This window comes from Sceloporus occidentalis, unplaced genomic scaffold, assembly GCF_023333645.1.
Source record: "Sceloporus occidentalis isolate IW3139 unplaced genomic scaffold, rSceOcc1.0.p SCAF_5, whole genome shotgun sequence".
Classification (NCBI taxonomy): Eukaryota; Metazoa; Chordata; class Lepidosauria; order Squamata; family Phrynosomatidae; genus Sceloporus; species Sceloporus occidentalis.
In genome coordinates this window covers 96,921,870-96,944,459 of record NW_028316985.1, presented here as the reverse complement: position 1 = coordinate 96,944,459, position 22,590 = coordinate 96,921,870, and the positions used below count along the sequence as shown (strand labels likewise).

The 22,590-nt window shown below is 41.1% G+C and overlaps 1 protein-coding gene across 5 annotated transcripts in view; it reads left to right on the top strand.

The window, feature by feature from the left end:
* The first annotated feature begins 13,939 nt into the window (after positions 1–13,939).
* The window catches only part of LOC149312532 (EF-hand calcium-binding domain-containing protein 4B-like), a 115,276-nt gene continuing 106,625 nt past the window's right edge, over positions 13,940–22,590 (top strand). For all 5 annotated transcript variants that reach the window (XR_016281263.1, XR_016281264.1, XM_089524806.1 and 2 more), the window contains exon 1: positions 13,940–14,319. The gene's annotated coding sequence lies outside the window, so the exon portion shown is untranslated. The remainder of the gene's footprint in view (positions 14,320–22,590) is intronic.

Here is a 22,590-nt window from a genome sequence, read left to right as displayed (position 1 = left end):
CAGTGGTCACTATGGTCCGATCTGAACTGTATAGGATTATATAAATGTGATGTTTTTAAAAGTTTTGAGAGTTTATTTTATAATTGTAAGATTTTGTAGGTTTTCCAGCAGACAGGGTCGTAACATCCTGTATTCTTGGTTAGCTCCTCCCAATTTGCTCCTATAGGCAGGGACAACAAAAAACAAAAAAACGGTCCCTATATAGAGAGGAGCTAGTCTCCCTGGGCCCAATCTTGTTCCTGCCTATGGTCCTAGCAGGATGCGTCTCTTCAAGCCAGCAAACTTCTGCATCTAAGCGGTCTGAGAGCCTATTCCTTGACCTCCCCTTTCCTTTTTGTGTGTGCCTATGTGCCTTTTGGAGCCTTTCCCCTCAGCATTCCTGAGGGGTCTTGTCTGCCTCCCCCCCCCCTGTTCCTATCTTGGGAGAGACCTTGGGCCTGACTGGGGGGGGGGCTATCCCCATTGACTCATTCACCCCCGCCCTGGCTTGGGACCACAACACCAGAGCCTCAAGAGACACCATCTGCAGTTTTTTCAATGACTCAGCGAGGGGAGAGATTCACTCTCCGCGTGGCTAAAGAGCTCCCATCAGGCTCTCTTCCCAGCCCTGGCTGGGGACCTCAACATCAAAGCCTCAAGAGGCAACTTATACAGTGATTTCAGGGACTCAACTAGGGAGAGGGTCACTCTCTTTAGTTGCTGAAGAGTTCTCTCAGCCCAGCCATTCAGGGTCAGGTGTCTGAGAGGCGAGCCCACTGATGGTCATTCCCACAAAACTGAGTACTTGCTGCGAGAGCGGTTTTTTTTCTACTCAGAGGCCACCATTTGGGGTGTGAGAGGCCTTCCCAGTGATGATTAGCCTTGATCCCTTTCCACCCTTCCCCTGACACCACTCCAACAGTTGATCTTAAACTTCTCTATTTTTCCAGGAGGTTTTTTATTTCAGAGCTCCCTCCATCCTTCCTGGGTAGCTCCTGGGAGAGCTGACTCTCGGGGGGGGGGGGGGGCTCATTCTGGACACTGGGATACCAAAGGCCAGACCACTGGGACAAGAGAGGGCCTGCTTGCTTGCCCCTAGCAGCAGCAGCAGCCCTCTGAAACCGGCTGGTCAAGTCTCTGTTACTTGGCTTGGCCAGGGATGACTCAGTGTTTTGCTGGCATTTGCAATAGCTGTTGTGCAAGCCGCTACCTTCACTGCATGGTCAGCTAGGGTGCCACCATCTGGAAAATTAGGGAGCTCTCTGAACATCTAGAAGATGTAAGTAGAGAGTCTGTGAACATCTAAAAATAAAATAAAATAAACTTTATTCTTATACCCCTCCTTTCTGCTGCAGCAATCAAGGCAGCTTACATGACTAGAATATATTGGAATAATACATACTCTCAATAAATAAATTGACAGGATTAAATACAATAAATTTATTCTGAAAGATGAAAACTCAAAATGGCAAGTGTCAGAATCCACCTTCTGTCAAGCCTTCAGGGTGTATTCTGCCAGATAGATAGATAGAGAGATAGATGGATAGATAGAGAGAGAGAGAGAGATAGATAGCATTCAGGGTGTATGCTGCCAGATAGATAGATAAATAGATAGATAGATAGATAGCGATAGATAGGTAAACAGACAGGCAGACAGACAGGCAGACAGACAGATAGAGGGATGGATAGATGGATATAGATAGATTGATAGATAGATAGTAACGTGAAGAATAAGGGGGGATGCCGCCATGGGGACTAAGCCGGATGGTCACGTAGAGCATGCTCACATAGGGCCTGGCAGTCGGGCAGTTTATGAGGGGTTGTTGAGAATCTGAAACCCAACCTGTATACAGCTTTAGATCTCTACTTGATAGAAGAGACAAGAACCAAATGCTCAACCCCCCCTCCTTCCCTCCTACAGATCAAAGGGAGGAATTCTACATCAAAGGCAGGAGAGTAGGGTATCGACTCAAAGGGGAGGGTTTGGGGGATTTTAAAGTTCTGACTCTAGTGGGGACCCTCAGTTTCGACAAAGACGTGGCAAGAATACTTAATCCCAAGTCCTCCAATAAACCTTGCTGTACTATCTGAAGGTTGTTGTGGATTTTTGGTCAGAGTATTTCCGAAGTCTCACAGCAAGTCCATAATCATGAAAAGTCAACATGGGATTTCAGAGAAACAAGTCGTGCCAGACAAACCTGATCTCTCTTTTTTTAAAATAAAATTACCAGCAGGATAAATGAAGGGAATGCTGTGGATATAGTATATCTTGATTTCAGTAAAGCCTTTGACAAGATTTCCCATGACATTCTTGCCAACAAGCTTGTAAAATGTGGCCTAGACAAGGCAACTGTTACATGGATTGGTTGGCCGCCAAGGCCAAAGGGTGCTCAACAATGGCTTCTTTTCATCCTGGAGAGAAGTTACCAGTGGGATGTCACAGGGTTCTGTCCTGTGATCAGTTCTAGTCAACATCTTTATCAATGACATGGATGACAGAATTGGGGGCATGCTTATCAAATTTTCAGATGACACCAAATTAGGAGGAGTAGCTAATACCCCAGAGGACAGGATCAAGATTCAAAATGACCTCAACAGACTAGAATGCTGGGCCAAAGCTAACAAAATGAAATTCAACACAGAGAAATGTAAGGTATTGCACTTAGGGCAGAAAAATGAAATGTACAGATATGGGATGGGGGACACCTGGCTGAACGAAACTAAGTGTGAAAGGGATCTAGGAGTCCAAGTAGACCAAAATTTGAACATGAGTCAACAGTCCGCTGTGGCAACTAAAAAGGTCAATGCAATTTTAGGCTGCATCAATTCTGGTGAAGGGCCTGGAAACCATGCCCTATGAGGAACGATTTAGGGAGCTGAGTATGTTTAGCCTGGAGAAAAGAAGGTTAAGAGGTGATATGACAGCCCTGTTTAAATATTTGAAGGGAACTCATATTGAGAAGAGAGCAAGCTTGTTTTCTGCTGCTCCAGAGAACAGGACCCAGAACAATGGATGCAAGCTACAGGAAAACAGATTCCACCTCAACATTAAGAGGAACCTCCTGACAGTAAGAGCTGTTCGACAGTGGAACACACTCCCTCGGAGTGTAATGGAGTCTCCTTCCTTGGAGGTCTTTAAACAGAAGTTGGAAGGCCATTTGTCAGGTATGCTTTGACTGAGAGTTCCTGCACAGCAGAATGGGGTTGGGCTGGTTGGCCTTTCTGGTCTCTTCCAACTCTACAATTCTATGATTCTCTCACACCATGGTGCCTGCTTCCCTTCCCCTGCTTTTTCTACAGGCCTTCCTCCTTGTCACAGGATATCTCTCAATAAGTTTTTTAAAATACCAATAAGCTATTTACTTGGCCTGAACTTCCTGATCGGACACAAGTCGTTCATCAGAGTCAATGCGACCTTGGGGAGGTCATACTCTTTCGCCCATGGAGTTCAGCTAGGACAGCTTTTCTCTGTTTTTTATTTTCTTCTGACTGGGGGTCTATTACTGGGTTCAACTAGGGCCTATGGCCTCACCTACCTGGCCATGCTTGATCCTACTCGCTCTATGAGCTATATGATCGGGCCTGGTTGGTCCTTGGGTTAAAACCACCTAATAGATGTGAGTGTCATTGCCACTTCAACATCACTCCACCCCAGGTTGGCGGCTTGCCCTGGTGAGACAACAACTGTGTTTTTTGTGACTACCAGAGCCTTCCTTATTATGAGACACCCTCTCCCAGTCATTTCAGGTGATCAGAGCCGATAGATCAATCTGGTTTTAGCCCCTTGTCTTCCATGGATAAGGAGCCTCATATTCCCCTTCTCAGGCCGTTGGGCCACATGGTTCCCCTTGCAGGGCCCCTTGTTATAGTTTGGCCTCAGGTCTTCCAGAGAGCTCCACAGTGTTGTTGGTGGTCCATAGATGGACTCCACACCCTGATTTTGCCTAGTCAAAAGATTGCTGCTGGCCTCTAATGAGACATGCAAGAAAATTTCTAGGGGCTATCATATCCTAGGCCACCACCTCAGTGATGACTAGTACCTCTCTCATGTGTTATACATCCTATTTGAGAGGTCACCTTCTGACCAGCTGGTTAGCCAAGGCCTTATAGGTCATCAAATCATCGAGTTGGAAAAGATCACAAGGGCCATCCAGTCCAACCCCTTGCCATGCAGGAAATCTCAATCAAAGCATACCTGACAGACTCTAGATGTTAGGTTAGATGTCTTAGAGTTCTGGTGTGAGCAGGCCATGGCCTCATGTCCATAATCAGATCTCGATCAGGAGTTATAGTTACAAGTTAATTGGAGCCTGGCCCTATCAAACTGGCCATTATTCCCCTCACTGGACTACTAGCCATGGTGGGGGGGTTGATTGAGCCATATATAGACAGCTATACAGATATACATATATAGAGATTAGATAGATATTTACACACACACACATATATACACACACACACACGTAGATATATAGTGCGCCCTTCCCTTACACGGGGATCCGTTACAGATTCCCTTGAGTAAGGGGGAAAGTGCATAAAGTCAAGCCTCATTAGAAATGATGGGACTCATGCCCACAGCATGCGCCCCATTACCTCTTCCTGGCATGCCTAGGCTTCTTCCGGCAAAGGTTTCCAGTGTATGCTGGAAGCTGCATAAGCCACTCCTGTGTATAATGCAGGCGCACTGTATAGCCATTTATATAGATATAGCTATAGATATATATACACACTACTTTAACTGTTGGCTCCCATACGAGTCCGTTTCACTTTAGGTCTCAGGGTTGCTTTGCTCTCACCGTTTATGGGCTACCTTGGGTGTATTGCTCTCACTGATTGTCAGTTTGAGGTGCCCAGGTTCACCATTCCCCCTCTTTTCAGGGGACCACTCAGATCCAGGTCACCAGATTAAATGAAAATAGAATATAATAGAATCTGGTGATCTTGTCCCCTGCTGACAGTCTTAAGACAGCACCTAGAGGTTGAGAGTTTCAGCTTTCAGAGGCTTGGTGTTGGCTACACCTCTCCTGTGGTCTAATGGTTACAGTCACTTGAAGGCCATTCCCTGGCCATCAGGGCTCTATCACATCCATTTGTAAAAACCCCATGGTTATGACTATTTTTTTATTTTCCCTCCCATTTACATAAAGATTTACCCTTAAACATTTGTAGGCTTTCCACAAAAATTAATTATCACCTCAAATCACTGTTTTTAATTGGCAATATTTGAGAATTTTCCATTTTCTTTCTTCTCCTTTATAGAATGCCTTATGTTTCTCTTTTCCAATTGTCCTTGATTCTTTTAAGCTTTTAAGCTTCTTTTTAAAGGAAGTTTCCTTTATTTCTTCAGTATACTTCACTTTGTTATTTTTATTTGAGATCTCCTGATTTTTTAAAATATTATTTACTGTAAGAAGCCAATCTAATTGATCTTATAGTAGTTTATTAATGTTCCCCATTCTTGTTCTACTTGTTACAAAGATTTTTTGTTCATTAATTGTGCTAATTTGTCCAGTTTAATAACTTCTAATAGATCCATCTGCCATTCTTCCATTTTTGGTGTTTCAGAAACTTTCCATTTCTTGGGCCTGTTACAGACTGCCAAAATAAAGCTGCTTCGAGTCTCTTTGGAGGTATGCTATTTAAATGATGCATGGGTCCTAAGAGTCCGGAGGTTGCGCCAAAGCCATACTCCATTCCTAAGCACTGGAGTGCAGCTTTGGTAAAGCTTCCGGATTCTTAGGATGCATGCATCATTTAAACAGCATACCTCCAAAGAGACTTGAAGCAGATTTATCTTGGCAGTCTGTAACAGGCCTTGGATAAATTAATTCTTGCAATCAAGCACACATATAATATCTGTTTCTATTTTTTCTTTGCTAAATCATTACTTATTTTATCTGTTATGTTAAGAAGATAGACTTCCGGAGACATCTTATAACTGACTTTTAGAATCTCACAAATTCTAGCATGAATGTTCTTCCAGAATTCTTTTACTTTGAGTCACTGCCACCACATATGCATCAATGATCCTTTCCCTACTCTACACTTCCAACAATTATACTGCATATTCTTATTTATTTTTGTTATTCTTTCTGGAGTAAGATGCCAGCGGTAAGCCATTTTCATGTAGTTTTCACGTATTCTTTGACATTTGGTAAAAGTAAATGTCTTTTTTCTTGCATGGTTATGACTATTACAATGATAACATTCTTGTTGATGATAATGATATGATGATAACATTTATGTTTATAGTTATTGACATGAGACTCTGGAGAGGGACTCTCCCAACCTTTCTAAAATCAGCTCAGGCTATAGATCGCCTCTCTGCCTGGACTCTGGTGGGAAGGGTTACTTTTCATCTCCCTGGGTGATCACCGGTGCCTGCACTTCACCATTGACATCGACCTCCACCAGTTCAGGCCTTACCTTGTGGCTGCTATCAGACCTTATACACTTGTTAAGCTTATGGTTTTCTCCAGAGATTCACCAATCTAAGGGAGCCTATACTTTGGTCTCCTGTGTGGTCAACTGTCAGGTGAGTCATCCTCATTTCACCAAGATTGACATGATATACAAGAGATGCATCAGCCATAGAGACATTACAATTCCCTTTGATTCCTGTCAGGTGGACTAGGCCTCCAGCTGATGTGGGTTCTTTGGATTCAACTGATTTTCTGCCTCCTTTTGGGACAGCTTCCATGTCAGGTCTCTGCAGGGCTTCTCCTGTCTCGCTCTAGGGCTGTCTTTCAATATTCACGGTTCCCCCCTGTGGTCCTTATCCCTGCCTCCAGGTCCACTTTTAATTCACCCTTTAAGTGATCTCCACAAGACTCAGTCTCAGAGGGCTTCGGACTAACAGTCCAATACCTACAACTGACTTGATCTGCGGTCAGTCAAGAGGGTTCTAATCTTCCATGGCTGGCTTCCACCTTACGCTGCCACCAGCTCCTCTCCATGCCAGGCTAGGGGACTTGATCCTGGGTGGCTTATTAAAAGTGATCCTGGAGACACTGGCATTCTCAGCTTCTGCTATCTTGTCAGGCCAAATTCTTCGGCTTGACCCAGAGTGGGTTTTAGCTTTGTTTGTTGAGATTGTGACTGATCTAGGGCGCTACTGCTATTCCCCAGAGGTAATAGATGCTTCCTTGGCTTCTACAAGCCCTTCTTCCACTCTCACCTACAACTACACCTTTAGGTCATCCAATGAGGTCACAGGTCCAAACAGTTAGTCTGTCCCAACCTTTCCTTTCAATCTTAGTGTCTATTTTAAATCGTTCCTTTAATTGTGTATAGAAAAACCAGTGAACTTTTCAGTCTAATTGCACCAATTCTTCTAAAGACTTAATCTGCCTCCTGTTATCTTTTGTTTTAAATGTTATGTCTTTATATATTAACCATTTATCAATGGACTTCCATCTTCCCATGAAAGCTTCATGTGCAGAGACCCAAAGAGGGATCTTTCTATATAACTTCTTTTTTAGTTTCTGCCATATCCAAAGTAGAGATCTTTGAACCACATGGTCCATTCATTATGGACCCTCGCTTTATCATACCAGATATATCCATGTCAGCCAAACCTATTATTGAAATCTTCTGAGTTAAGCAATTCCATATTTTCCACTCTTTCCCAGTCTGTTAGCCAATTTAATACATTGGCCTGATAATATAAGTAAAAATCTGGCACGCCACCACCTCCTTCTTCTCGTTATCTCGTTATAGTTTTCTAATTGATTCTCACCTTCTTGTTATTCCACATGCATTTACTAATGTCTTTTTGCCATTCTTTTATTGTTACATCATTGCTCAGAATCAGAATTGTTTGGAACAAAAAATTCATTTTGGGAAGAATCATCATATTTACTGCTTCAATACGACCCGATATGGATAACATCAAATTATCCCATGCCTTCAGGGTCTTCTTGATTTCTTTCTATTTGACTTTATAATTATTTTTGTATAACTCTTTATTTCTGTTTGTCAGCCATATGCCCAAGTATTTAACTTTTTTCTGAATTTGACACATTGACATAGATTCAAGAGATTGTTCTTCTATTTTAGTAATGTTTTAGTTAACAAAGCTGTCTCATTCTTATTTATCTTAAAACCAGATACACTGCCGAACTCTTCAAAAACTTTAAACAGATTTTTTATACTCTTATGAGGTTCCTCCAGCATTATCACTAAATCATCAGTGAAAGCCTTTATTTTATATCCATGACCTTTTATCCTGACTCCGCCAAGGAGCTCGTCTTTTTAAATTTGATTTATCACAATTTTTATTGTACACAGGGAAAGTAGAGGGGAGAGGGGACAACCCTGTTGGGTACCTTTCTGTATTTTGAATTTTTCAGACTTTTTTCCATTCACAATTAGTTGTGCATTTTGATCTTTATAAATTCTTCGAGTCCACATCAAAAAATTCTCTCCCACTTTCATTCCCTCCTGTACGTTAAACATAAAGTCCCAATTGATGTTGTCAAAGGCCTTTTCTGCATCCGTGAAAATTAGGGCTAGTTTGTTGTCATTGCTCTTTTCAAAGTATTCAAGTATATCAAGGACCACCCTAATATTGTCTTTTATTTGTCAAGATGGTAAGAAACCAGTCTCTCACCAAGATCAGTGCTAGAATCTTATAGTCTGTATTGAGAAGTGAAATTGGTTTATAGTTTCCTATATCTTTTAGATTCTTACCTTCCTTTGGAATCAGTGTTATATATGCATTTTTCCAAGTATCTGGTATGCCATGTTGTTTTATATCATTTAAAGTTTTTTGTAAAAGTATCTTGAATTCTTCCTGAAACTTTTTGTAAAACTATCCGGGCCAGGGGCTTTATCAATTTTCGGTCTCTGTATAGCAGCCACTATCTCTTCAATTTAAAAGCAGCATTTAGTATTTATTGCTGTCTTATATGTAGCTTTGGAATTTCTCTTTTCTTGAGAAATTCAAGAATATGTTCTAGAGATATATCCTCTTTTCTATACAAATCTAAATAAAATTTATGAAACGCCTTCATGGTTTCCTCTTGATTAAGAATCTTTAATCCATCTAATTCTATATGTTTCTTTTTTGTCTTTCCTTTCGTAATCTATTGGCCAGCCATTTGCCCGATTTATTTGCTGATTCAAAGTTCCTCTGTCTTACATATTTCATTTTCTTCCATTGTGATTATTTTATCCAATTGTTTTATCAAAAATTTCAAATATTTACCCTTTTGGGGTCTTTATTTAAGTCTTCTTCAGCCTCTCAGTCTAATCTGCTTAACTCTTGTTTTGCTCTATTTTTAAGTTCCGCCCCTCTACGAATCAAAATCCCTCGCATTACGGCTTTATTGGTATCCCATACAATTTTCATCAGTATTGTTCCATCAATATTTTCTTTGAAAAAATCCATCAGCCTTTGTATTGCCTTCTTCAAAAAATTATCATTATTAAGTAAAGTCATTTAGTTTCCAGTTAAATTGTTTCGATCCAAGGTCCATTGACAACATAATCATATTATGGTCTGATTCAAACTTAGGGTAAATGTCGATACCCTTAACTTTGGGTAACATTGAATCTGAAATCACAAACATCAATTCTTGATGTCGATTTATGAACTTCTGAAAAAAAAGTATGTCCTTTATCCGAGGGGTAAAGGGATTGCCAAACATCACAAAGATCCATTTCGTTTTGGAAATCACAAAGGCACCTGGGAGTTTCCCTTGATTTTTCTTTATCTTTTTCTCAGGTGCTCTATCATTAGCTGGATCTATTACTCCATTCCAGTCTCCAAATAATATGATGCTCTCGTAATCCAAGTTTCACAAAATCTCACAAATTTTACTTTTAAAAAAGCTGCTTATTGTTCATTGGTGCATAAATCCCCATCAAAAAACATTTTATATCTTCAAGTTTAGCTTCAGTTCCAATATAGTGGCCATCTTTGTCTTTACAAACTTTCATTGCCATTATTCTGTTATGAACATATATTGAGATGCCACTCTTCCTCTTCTCATTTGTGGATGCAAATAGTTGGCCCAACTTAGGATTCTTTGTATATTTTAAGTCTTTAATTCTAATTTTGATCTCTTGTAAACATACTATATCCAATTTCTTTTTTGCCAAATAATGAAAAAGCTTACTACGTTTAAATTTTGAGTTTAACCCTTTGACGTTCCACGATCCTAATTTCAATACCATCTTTTAATCTTATATTAATAAAATTTATATTTTGGCCATATTTATTCAAATCTAAATTCCGGCTCCCAACTCGCCTTCTTCCAAAGCTTTGGAAAGTGTTCCATCTTCATCTTCATTCTTTTTTGTTCCTGGATCGTCGATCTCTTCATTATCATCTAATTCCACTTCTTCTTCTTCAGCTTCCTCCGCCTTTTCCCTCTCTGCACTTCGAGTTTTCATATGAAACTCTTCCTGAACATTTTTATCTTCAGCATGTAATTTCCTCAAGAATTCTTTGGCTTTCTGAATAGAGTTAATTTTAAATCTTTTTTTGTTTGTAGAGGACAGATACGCCTTCAGTTCTTTCCCATGAATAGGAGATCGATCTCTTTATAAGTTCCTGTGTTAGGAATTTGTAATCTTGTCTTCTTTTCAAAATTTCAAGAGGAATGTCCTTAAAAATGTTTATTTTAGTTTCATCTGTCATAAAGTCCATTATGTAACTCTTGTGGAGGGCCTGGTCTCGCCATTTAGACCCAATAAAGGACACAATAACATCCCTAGGCAATTTCTTTTCTCTTGCTACTTTTGAATTTATTTGAAAGATTTTATCGATTGCTTGACCCATCTCTGCTTCAGTAGCTTCTATATAATTAGCCAATTCTAAGATAACTCTGTCATACAAATCCTCTTTTATCTCTTCCGAAATCCCTCTTAATTTGAGACATTTCTCCCTGTAACAAGCTTCTTGAATCAAGATTCTGTAATCCATGCTTTTCTGACTATCTGTTAGTTCTTTTTGAGAGCTCTCTAGTTCATCAGTTCTCGTTTTAAGCTTCTTAGTTTTGACCTGGAGTTCCAATATATCTTTAGTAATTTTATCAAATTTTTCCCGAATACACCCAGTTCTCTCTGCAAATCTTCTTTAGCTTCTTTTCTCGACAATTTCAGTTCCTGATTCATTTCTTGAAACATCTCCCCTTTAATTTTTTTAAATTCTTCCAGTAGCATGAGTTTCTTTTCTTAAATGTTTTTGACTGTTGCTAATAAATACCGATTCCTTTGGTTTACCTTACCGTTCACTTTGTGAGACTTGGGATTACTCTGCCCAAAAATCCACGACAAACTTCAGGTAGATCAGAAAGTTTATTGTAAGGACTTGAGTGGAAGTATTCCGGCCACATCATTGTTGAATCTGAGGAATTCCAAATAGAGACACAACCTTACAATTCCCCAAACCCCTCCCTTTTAGTTGGTTCCCTACATTTTAGCCTTTGATGTAGAATTTCTCCCTTTGGTCTGAAGGGGGAAAGGAGGGTGGTGTGTTTTTTTTTGTTTGTTTGTTTGTTTTGTTTTTTTTTGTTTTTTTTTTGGCCATTTGGTTCCTAGCACTTCTACCAAGTAGAGATCTAAGGCTGTATGCATCTTTGGTTTCAGATTCCCAACAACCCCTCATAAAACTGCCTAACTGCCATGCACTACGTGACCATCTGGCCCAGTCCTCATGGTGGCATCCCCCCTATTCTCAAAGTGACTGTCTGTCTGTCTGTCTATCTATCTATCCCTCCCTCCCTCCCTCCCTCTATCTATCTATCTAAACCTCATGGCAGAATACACCCTGAATGCCTGACTGAAGGTGGATTCTGACACACTTGGCTTGTCATTGACTGAGGCCCAGGGAGACTAGCTCCTGCCTATATAAGGGCCGGCCTTTTGTTTTTTGTTGTCCCTTCCTATAGGAGCAAATCGGGAGGAGCTAACCCAGAATACAGGATGTTAGGACCCTTCTCTGCTGGAAATGAATGTATCATGGGTAAGTATCAACATTAGTTTTTGTAGGGTTTTAGCCATCCTTTATTGTTTTGGTTTTTTTGTATAATCTCTTAATAAATTTTTAAAAATTCATATTGGATGTAAGAAGCATAACTCGCTCATACTTCAAATTATTTAAATCTAAAATCCTACCAAAAATGTAAGCGAAATTATTGGTATACTACATGAAAGGTTGCTGTTGATCTTAGGAGAGATGTGTGCTATAGGAACTGGAAATCCCAAGACAACAGTGTGTTGCTTGATTTATTTAATCCTTAATCCTATCTGTCAAAATCAAATATGGCATTAAATTGAAGTATACAGCATAGTCAGGCAGCACCTTAAAAAAATCTGTGACATCTAACCTGAATTAGAAGGTTAGCAGAATTAGCAGTAATGTAAGCATTTAGTCTCCAAAATTTGTATCTTTGATATTTTTATGGAAAAGGGCATTAACTTAATACTTTTTGTTCCAGCTGCATGGTAGACAATATAAAATTCTGAAAAAAATGATCTCTGAAAAAATGATCTTTCCTTTATGGAAAGATACCTCCTTCAACTTTTCCTTTGTTCCAGCAGTTAATGAGAAGCCTTTCCTCTAGGTCAACATGGATTTCAGAGAAACAAATCATGCCAGACAAATCTGATCTCTTTCTTTGATAAAATTACCAGCTTGGTAGATGAAGGGAATGTTGTGGATATAGTATATCTTGATTTCAGTAAGGCCTTTGACAAGGTTTCCCATGATATTCTTGCAAAGAAGCTTGTAAAAAGTGGGCTAGAGAAGGTAACTGTTATATGGATTTGTAATTGGTTGACTGGCCGAACCCAAAGGGTGCTCAACAATGGCTCCTTTTCATCCTGAAGAGAAGTGACCAGTGGGGTCCCACAAGGCTCTGTCCTGGGCACAGTATTATTCAACATCTTTATCAATGACCTGGATGACAGGATTGGGGGCATACTTATCAAATTTTCAGATGACACCAAATTAGGAGGAATAGCTAATACTCCAGAAGACGGGTTCAAAATTCAAAATGACCTGAATGGACTAGAAAGCTGGGCCAAAGCTAACAAAATGAAATTCAACACAGAGAAATGTAAGGTACTGCACTTAGGGCAGAAAAATAAAATGCACAGATATAGGATGCGATGTGGCAGCTAAAAAGGCCAATGCAGTTTTAGGCTGCATCAATAAAAGTATAGTGCTTAGATCAAGAGAGGTAATAGTACCACTCTATTCTGCTCTGGTCAGGCCCCACCTGGAATATTGTGTCCAGGTCTGGGCACTACAATTCAAAAAAGATGTGGAGAAACTAGAGCATGTCCAAAGGAGGGTGACTAAAATGCTCCCTTTCACATGTAGTCTCACTTTGAACTGAGCCTGGAAACTAATAGACAGCCAATGGACTGATTTCAAGATAGGTTTAATATGGTCACTCCTGGCTGCCATGTTTTGTACTAATTGAAATTTTCGGGCTAGGTACAAGGGTAGCCCCATGTAGAGCACGTTGCAGAAATCGAGTCGTGAGGTTACCAGTGAATATACTACAGTTTCTAGGTCCCTTACTTCCAGGAAAGGGCGCAGCTGGCATATCAGCCGAAGCTGATAACAGGCGCTCCTGACCCTCATGTTTACCTGTTTATCATCTGAAGTGACGGATCTAGGAGCACCCCCATGTTTAGCTTGGTGCTATAATATCCTGACTTTTCCTGTATGGTCTATGGGTTCCCAAAATTTCTGTGTCATTCACACATTACAATTTTAGATGCATTTGTTGTTGTTGTTTCCCTTCAAGTCATTTTTTTATTTATGGTGACCCTGCTTTCTTGGCAAGTTTTGTTCAGAGGGTGTTTGCTCTTGCCACCCTCTGTGGCTGAGAGAGTGTGACTTGCCCAGGGTTACCCAGAGAGTTTTTTCTATTAGGAATAAATAGATTAGATTTTACAGTTGTACCTAAATATGTGTGTGATGTGGCTGGAAGACCACACATCCTGATACATACTTGCATGGCTTAACAACTATTACTAGAATATCAGTACAACAACATATAAAATGAAACTAATCTAAAACAAAACCACTTATGTACATAGACAAAACTGCACGCATGGAAAAAGAGGAGGTAGAACTGGTTAGACTAGCTTCTGTCCCACCCACAGCTTCTTGTCTACCTGTTTAAATCACATGTTAACTGGGCAATATTTGAGAATTGCTCTGTCCGGCTCTTGTTCACTTTTTCTTCCTCTTCAGTGTCTGTGCATGTATCCAGCCTGAGATAATCAGTTTAGCACTCAGGAGCAGGCAGAGCTGTTTATGCAGCTGCACAACAGAGATCTACAAACACATGGTTTTTCTTCCAAAAAGTGAAAAAGGTAAGTTTTTTGTTTTCTTAAAGTATATTAGCTGAACAAAAATTAAGCAGGATAATGTTTCATGACAGATAATTCAGAAACAAAATGTATTAGGAGGAGCATAGTTGTTCAAACATTTCTGTTAGTCTGTTCCCACTTCCTCTGTCCTTTGTGTGTTGAAATGCATAAATGGTTTCCTGTCGTGATGAGGCAGTGTGGGCCACCCCCTTTTTCTCTTTGAGACACAGCATCTTCTAACAGGATATTATTTAAGCCAACTCATGGAACATGATGATAGAACTGCTATATTACTTAGTTGCGGATGTGCTTCCTGAGGGGAGGGAGAATTTAAAACAAATTATAAAGGCAATGTGTATTTGTTTGTAAATTCACTTTAACAGCATTTGTAGTGTCTTTCTTTTTTCTTTTTTTTTCATAAGAACTATAAAGAAATTCTAAACTGTGGCCAGCCAATCATCTTTCTTTAAAACAAAGAGATTGAGCTTTTGATGTGCACATCTAGACTATGGTAATTTATGATGCAATCATATGCACTTGGGAGAAACTGAACTGTATGGAACATATTTCCATTTAAGGATGCAAAAGATGAACACAGTCTTGAAGATCTTATAATTATCCCCATCTCATCCTCAGTTCCAGAGTACAACATGTATCTAAGATACATGTGTATTTTAAATAAGCCAGCTATCTGTCACTTGTGAATCTTTCTGAGTGCACCTTTCCCTCACTTGCCTTCTCACTCTGCCATATTTTGTAGCTCAAATTTAACATGAAATTTGGGGGCATCTGCTTGACCTCTAAGCATAGGCATTTGGGGAGCTAACTTATTGGTGTATACAGGGTCCCAATCTCATGTACAAGAAGCTCCTTCTTAAGCATTCCCTCTTTCTGCACACGAGTCTTCCCATTTTTGATGTCATAATGTGGCAGTCCCCCCTTTTATTCTGTCTCATGCCCAGTTGCAGAGGTTGGGGTAACACACAGGAAGGTCTATTTTATACTACAAACCAGCAACTTGTAACATTCAGATTTTATGAAATTAATAATTTAGTAAGTACTTGGTTATAGTCCCAACCCTCCAAAGCTTTGTTATTCTTATAGTTAGAATGTTAAATGTAACAATTTTCCCAGTTCCCAAAAGAAATCAAAAGTTGCTTTTAAAAATCTAAATATTTTTGCTATAGAAAGAAGGAATTTATTTGCAAGTATTTTTGTTCTTTGTAATTCATTATTGTATATAATTGTGTATAAGTCAAACATGAAAACATTGAGTAAGTAGGCATAGAGAGTAAGTAAGCAAGGCATAGGGTGCTTTTTTAACAGCAGCAGGAAGCTACTGGGTGCAACACCCAGACATTTACTTTTGTCTGACAGTGGCTTTCCAGTCAGATGAGCTTATCCTTTCAGAGTGATCTGGCTGCACAGATTCTGTTGCGAGCTCTCAGTTTGAATACAGTTGCATTAGCTTTGGCAGAAGATTTCTCCCTGCTTTCTGTAGCTTGGGGACATTGGAGCAGATACATTTTAGCAAACGCAACATAGCCTATGGACTATGTAGGTGCATTTTCATCTCAGGACCTGTTGGACCTGCTTCATTTATTTATTGTTTTAACAGTCTCTGATATCTGTACAACTCTCCTTCAGCACCACATTCATTTTTTCCTGTCAGTTTTCTTTCACAACATTACATAGCACTCGAAAATATGGTATGGATGATTCTGACTTTGGTATTGCTGATATATCTGCACTTGAAGAGCTTATCTTATACCTTCATAGCAGTTATTCCACATCTTAGTCGTCTTCCGATTTCATAGGGTCATGAGTTGCAAGAAACCACAAGGGCCATCACGTCCAACCTACTGCCATTCAGGAACTGACTATCAAACCACCCCCAACAAAGGGCCATCGAGTCTCTGCTGAAAGACTTCCAAGAAAGGAGATTCCATCACACTCAGAGAGAGTGTGTTCCAATGTCGAACAGCTCTTACTGTCAAGAAGTTCTTCCTAATGTTGAGGTGGAATCTCTTTTCCTGTAGTTGCATCCATTGTTCCGGGTCCTATTATCTGGAGCAGCAGGAAACAAGCTTGCTCCCTCCTCAATATGACACCCCTTCAAATATTTATACATCATCTCTTAAACTTTTCTTCTCCAGACTAAACATAAACAGCTCCCAAAGTCGCTCCTCACAAGGCATGGTTTCCAGACCCTTCACTATTTTAGTTGCCCTCATCTGGACACACTCCAGCTTGTCAACATCCCTTTTGAACTGTGGTGCTCAGAACTGGACACAGTATTCCAGGTGAGGCCCGACCAAAGCAGAATAGAGTGGCACTATTACTTCCATTGATCTAGACACTATACTTCTGTTGATGCAGCCTAGAAGCACATTGGCCTTTTTAGCTGCCACATCACACTGTTGTCTCATGTTCAACCTGTGGGCTATTAGGACTCCTAAATTCCTTTCATATGTAATCTTGTTAAGCCAAATGGGTTAAGGTCATTTTGAATTTTGATCCTCTCCTCTAGGGTATTAGCCACTCCTCCTATTTTGGTGTCATCTGCAAATTTGATAAGCATGCCCCTTATTCTTTTACTCAAGACATTGATAAAGATGTTGAATAACACTGGGCCCAGGGCAGAACCCTGTGGCACCCTACAGGTCATTTCTCTCCAGGATGAAGAGGAGCACCCTATGGGTTCAGCTGGTCAATCAATTAGAAATCCACCTAACCGTTGCATTGCCTAGCCCACATTTTACTAATTTGTTTTAAAGAATATCATGGGGGACTTTGTCAAAGGCCTTACTGAAATCAAGATATAAAATATCCACAGTGTTCCCTTCATCTACCAAGCTGGTAATTTTATCAAAAAAGAAATCAGATTGGTCTGGCATGACTTCTTTCTCAGAAACCCATGTTGACTTTTTTGATTATGGCATTCCCTCCCAAATGTTTACAGACTTTTTGTTTAATTATCTGCTCTAGAATCTTTCCTGGTATTGATGTCAGATAACTTGGGACGATAATTGTCCCCCCCCCCTTTTTTTCCCCCCCCCCCCCTTTTTGAAGATGGGAACCTTTGCCCTCCTCCAGTCTGCTGGCACTTCTGTTCTCCAGAAGTTCTCAAAGATTATTGCCAATGGCTCCGATATTACATTAGCTAGTTCTCTTAATACTCTTGGATATAGTTTGTCTGGTCCCGGAGACTTACATTCATTTAGATTTACCAAGTATTCCTGTACTATCTCTTTATTTATATTGTGTTGAATTTCCCCTATTCTGTCCTCTGCTCCATTTTTCTCAGGTTGAGCACCCTTTTTGTTTTGTGGGAAGACTGATATAAAGAAAGTGTTGATAGTTCTGCCTTCTCTCTGTCCCCTGTTAGCATTTTGCCATCTTTTCCATGCAGTGGCCCTACCATTTCCTTCTTCCTCCTTTTGCTACAGACATACCCCCCAAAGCACTTTTTATTGTTCTTAATCTCTCTAGCAAGTCTGAGCTCATACTGTGCTTTAGCTTTTCTGACTTTTCCCCTACATGTGCTAGCTGTTCGTTTTTTCATTCTTCATTGGGGAGTCCACGTTTTTCCATTTCTTATTTATGTCCCATTTAAAACTGAGATCAGTTGAAAGTTCTTTAGCCACCCATCCTGCTTTCTTACAATACCTTCCATTTCTCCCTGTCATTGGAATGATTTTAAATTGTGTTTTCAGTATCTCCCTTTTGAGAAACTCTGATCCTGCCTGACCTCCTTTCTCTTTTACTAATCCTGACAACAGGATCACCCCCAGTATTTTCCTAAGTTTATTTCTTACAATCCTTCCCGCACTCTCAGGTCCTCTGGGAAGAATCTCTTGCAATCTAAGAAAGCCAGACTGGTAACAACTTCCCAGAGGATGTTTTCTGTTGCTGCTCCAAAAATCTGGAATGACCTGCTGGAGGAGATCCGCCATATAACATCTTTGGAGGCCTTTAAGAAGGCAATAAAAACGGATCTCTTCCGGCAGGCATTCCCAAATTGACCTCCTCAGAATGTTCACTCTCCAGTTGGGAATTGTCGTTTTTAATGGTATTTTAAGGTGGGAGGGAGATAGGGAATTGGATTTTATATGTTTTCCTATGCTTTTACTTGTGGTTTGTTGTGTTTTATTTTTATTGTTCTTATGTTTATTGTTACCTGCCTCGATCCAATACAGGGAGAGGTAGGATACAAATAATAATAATAATAATAATAATAATAATAATAATAATTGAAATCAGCTTTCCTAAAGTCTAGAATGCATGTCTGAGAATGCACTGTATAATAAACCCCAGGAGAGTATGATCATTCCCACCTAAGGATCTGATCACTTCCACCCCATTAACCAGGTCGTCCCTGTTGGCTAAGATCAGATCTAAAATAGCTCATCCTCTTGTTGCCTCTTTCACCTTTTGTTTTGTTTTGTTTTGTTTTTCCACCTTTTTTCTCCACCTCCTCCACCTTTTGGGGGCAATGAAACTGTCTGCCAAGCAAGTGAGGAATTTACTGGACCTTAATGTTTTGTCTGAGTTTGACTTCCAGCAGATATCTGAATAGTTGAAGCCAATCATCACTACTACAATTGCCTTGTTCCCTCTATAAAAGTTTGTGTATTATCTCCAGCCCTTGATGAACTCTTGCCTTCCAAAATTCTGTCTCACTCCCCCACATAACTCAGTTTCAAGTCTTTGTTGGAAAGTCATTCATCAGGCTGCAGTACTGCTGCCAGTGCTAGACACCTGGTTCCCACATATCCCTCATTGCTGCACTATAGGCACACCCTAAACACAGGCACTGCTGTCTCTCTGTCTTGGTCACACTCCCCACATCATGACAAGGAAATCTGAGGTGGCCTTGTTTGCTTTCTCTGTCAGCTGTTGCTGCTGTTTGGCAAATTTCAGCATCTCTTGACTATCCCCTCTTTACTAGCTAAAAGTACCCATCCCATAAGGGTTCTGAGGTTGTCTCTCAACAATGCCTATTCAAAAATGTCTGGGCACAATCTTGGAAGAACTGGATTTTGTTAACCTTGGACTGGAGCACCCTTTCTGGCATTCACTGGAACTCTTTGGCATACTCAGCTGCTAATTGCAAACCCTGTCTCAGGGTAATAAGGCTTTCTTCTGTTGGAAGGGTACTCCAGATGTGTGTGTAGGTTCATCATGAAAGCTTGCAGGTCATTCAGCATGGGCATTGGCTGAACCACCTTCCTCTTGAGGTGGGTTGTAATGCACCTCACCCTGGCCACTTGAGATGGGAAGGTATGCTCACACTCATCCATAAAGCCCACCAACTGAATGAGGAAAACAGCAATCTTTTGGCTGTTTGGCCTGCACCTTATCTGGCTGCCAACCACCACCATCCTCCTGCTAGCTGCTGTCCCTTGAAACCATGCAGGATCTTCAGTTCCTCCAGGAACTGCTTCAGCTCAGCTTCCATTTCCTCTGATTCAAAATCTCTTGAGGCAAAAGCCCTCCTCCTTGACATGTGCATTCCACTCTATTTGTTACTGTGGTGTCATCTTGTACCAATGCCTCCAGACACCCCTGGTTAGTGTAGCCCAGGGGTCCCAAAGTTGTTGGGAGCAGCTCCCACCAGTGTGCATATCTCTACTCCCCCTGCCGAGGAACTTCCCCTAGATTGGACTCTTCAGCTCCACATTTGATGGAAGTGGAAGCTTCTAGCTCACCTTGTGTCCACTGCTCCTTCCTTTACAATTCACTTATTATATGGCTATTTTCATAATACATTTCTGTATTGAGTCAGGCCCCTAAAATGAGTTATGACATTGTCATGTACTGGCTCACATCAGTTCAGAGACACAAGCTTCAGTAAAACAGAAAGCTTTATTCAAGAAAATAAAAGTGTTCACAGACATTATTGTCAGGACTGAAGCACTTTTGGTTATAGTGTATGTTAAAAGCAGTTTAGCAATTTAATTTTTTTCACCTTGCCACCCTTTCATTTTTGAATCAAAACATTTCCCATTCCCAGAACGTCCCCTCCTTTCCTTTCCATACCAAGTCTCACCTCTGTCTATTCCCTTGTAAGAAATAACATCCAGGAAGACAGAGGTTCACAAAAGAATTTTCTTTACTGTAAGCAACAGAAAACATAACAGCATTAGCAGTCTCCCAAACAGAAACTCAAGCAGAGAGTGAGAGCAGATGCCAGCATATCCCAAGCATTGTAACAGAATTATGACGTGGCTCAAATCCTATTGGTCAGATCACTGACAAGTAACATAAGTGTTCTCCACAGAAGGGGATTTTTGAGTCTTAACACACATTTGTAAGTAAGGCACAAAATCCTTACAAGCCAAATCTCTAATAGCTTGCAAGAGCATGGGTACCTTGGGGATCATTTCCACCCATTTATACCAACTGCTGGGGGACTCCGAGTTGGTTGAATAAAGAAGATTTTTATTTACAAATATGCAAGAGTGCAATCAAACATACAATAGTAATTCAAACACCAACAACATAAAGAGCTAACCAAAACTGAGATATGGAAATTGGGTAGCGGAGGCTTAGGATTGTAGAGGGATGATTTTTACCTATCCTGCAGAGAAAACATGGAAAGTGGACTGGTATCTGAAGGCAACACAGCAAAGGGCTTTTGGTGCTCACACAGTCAGGAGGCAGAATGTGAATGCCAATTGGGTGCCAGCTATGTGTGAGAAGGCTAGGTTTGGGACTAACATTGGAGTAACAAACAAACAAAAAATCAATTGGATTCAGGACAACCCCAAAATAGATGGATAGGGAAGTTGGCTGGGAATACAACAGGGAGTAGATAGGAAGTGTCAGTTTACTCCTCTTTGGGGTTGTTCTCACTAGGTGAAACCCCGCGTTCTGAATCGAATCCAAGGAGTGGCGTTCCTATTAGGATCCGATTTAAACCTAGAACGGTTCTAGAGCAACCCGCAATCGTCCCCACTACAAATCGAATTGTAGAGCGGAATAAAATTTTGAATCGAGTTTTCCTCATTTAACGCGTGTTAAAAAAACACTAGGGTCCGACCTACGTTTTTCCCTTGATTCGAGTTAGGAACCGGAGCATTTAAATAGGAACGACAGCCTTTGAAATCGGGTTAGCTGGATGGGAGGAGCGGAGTGCGATGGGGCTGTCCTTGGGGGAGTTGCCCTTTCTGTCCCCATCCGTCTGGCTGTCGCCATTTTTGCTTCCCTCACCCCTTTGTCTGCTGTGGTCTTTCAATAAGAGATAAGGATTATTTTTATTTTTTATTTTAATGGTTTACAGGCGCTTAATCTCTTCAGCGCTTTAAACACCTGAAGTCCCGCCTGCTCAAGGCTTCCCCCGGTGGATTGCAACCTCCCCTCTGTGTGGGGAGAGCCCATTTCTAACAGAGGAGAGGCAGGGAAGGGATGGCTCCTCGCGAGGAGACATCTGATCTCGCCCAGGCAGGGAAGGGCTCTAATCAATGGGGGGGGGGGGATAGAGCCTTTCTCTCTCCCTTTCTCAAATGGAATCTGCCTTCTCCTCCAACCCTGGAAAGAGAATCTTTGGGAAGAGTGCTCCCTCCCTGCTTTTCCAGCAGCCTCCTTCATTGATCTCTGGGCTCTCTGAAGGGATTCTCCGATAGTTCCTCTGGAAAGAGCTTTGCTTTGCCAGAAGCCTCTCCCATTGATCTCTGTGCTCTCTGAAGGGATTCTCCCTGGCTGTCTTGGGAGACAGGATGCTGCCCTCCAAAACCTATCCCATAGTTCCTCTGGAAAGAGCTTCGCTTTGCCAGAAGCCTCTCCCATTGATCTCTGTGCTCTCTGAAGGGATTCTCCCTGGCTGTCTTGGGAGACAGGATGCTGCCCTCCAAAACCTATCCCATAGTTCCTCTGGAAAGAGCTTCGCTTTGCCAGAAGCCTCTCCCATTGATCTCTGTGCTCTCTGAAGGGATTCTCCCTGGCTGTCTTGAGAGACAGGATGCTGCCCTCCAAAACCTATCCCATAGTTCCTCTGGAAAGAGCTTCGCTTTGCCAGAAGCCTCTCCCATTGATCTCTGTGCTCTCTGAAGGGATTCTCCCTGGCTGTCTTGGGAGACAGGATGCTGCCCTCCAAAACCTATCCCATAGTTCCTCTGGAAAGAGCTTCGCTTTTTGCCAGAAGCCTCTCCCATTGATCTCTGTGCTCTCTGAAGGGATTCTCCCTGGCTGTCTTGGGAGACAGGATGCTGCCCTCCAAAACCTATCCCATAGTTCCTCTGGAAAGAGCTTCGCTTTGCCAGAAGCCTCTCC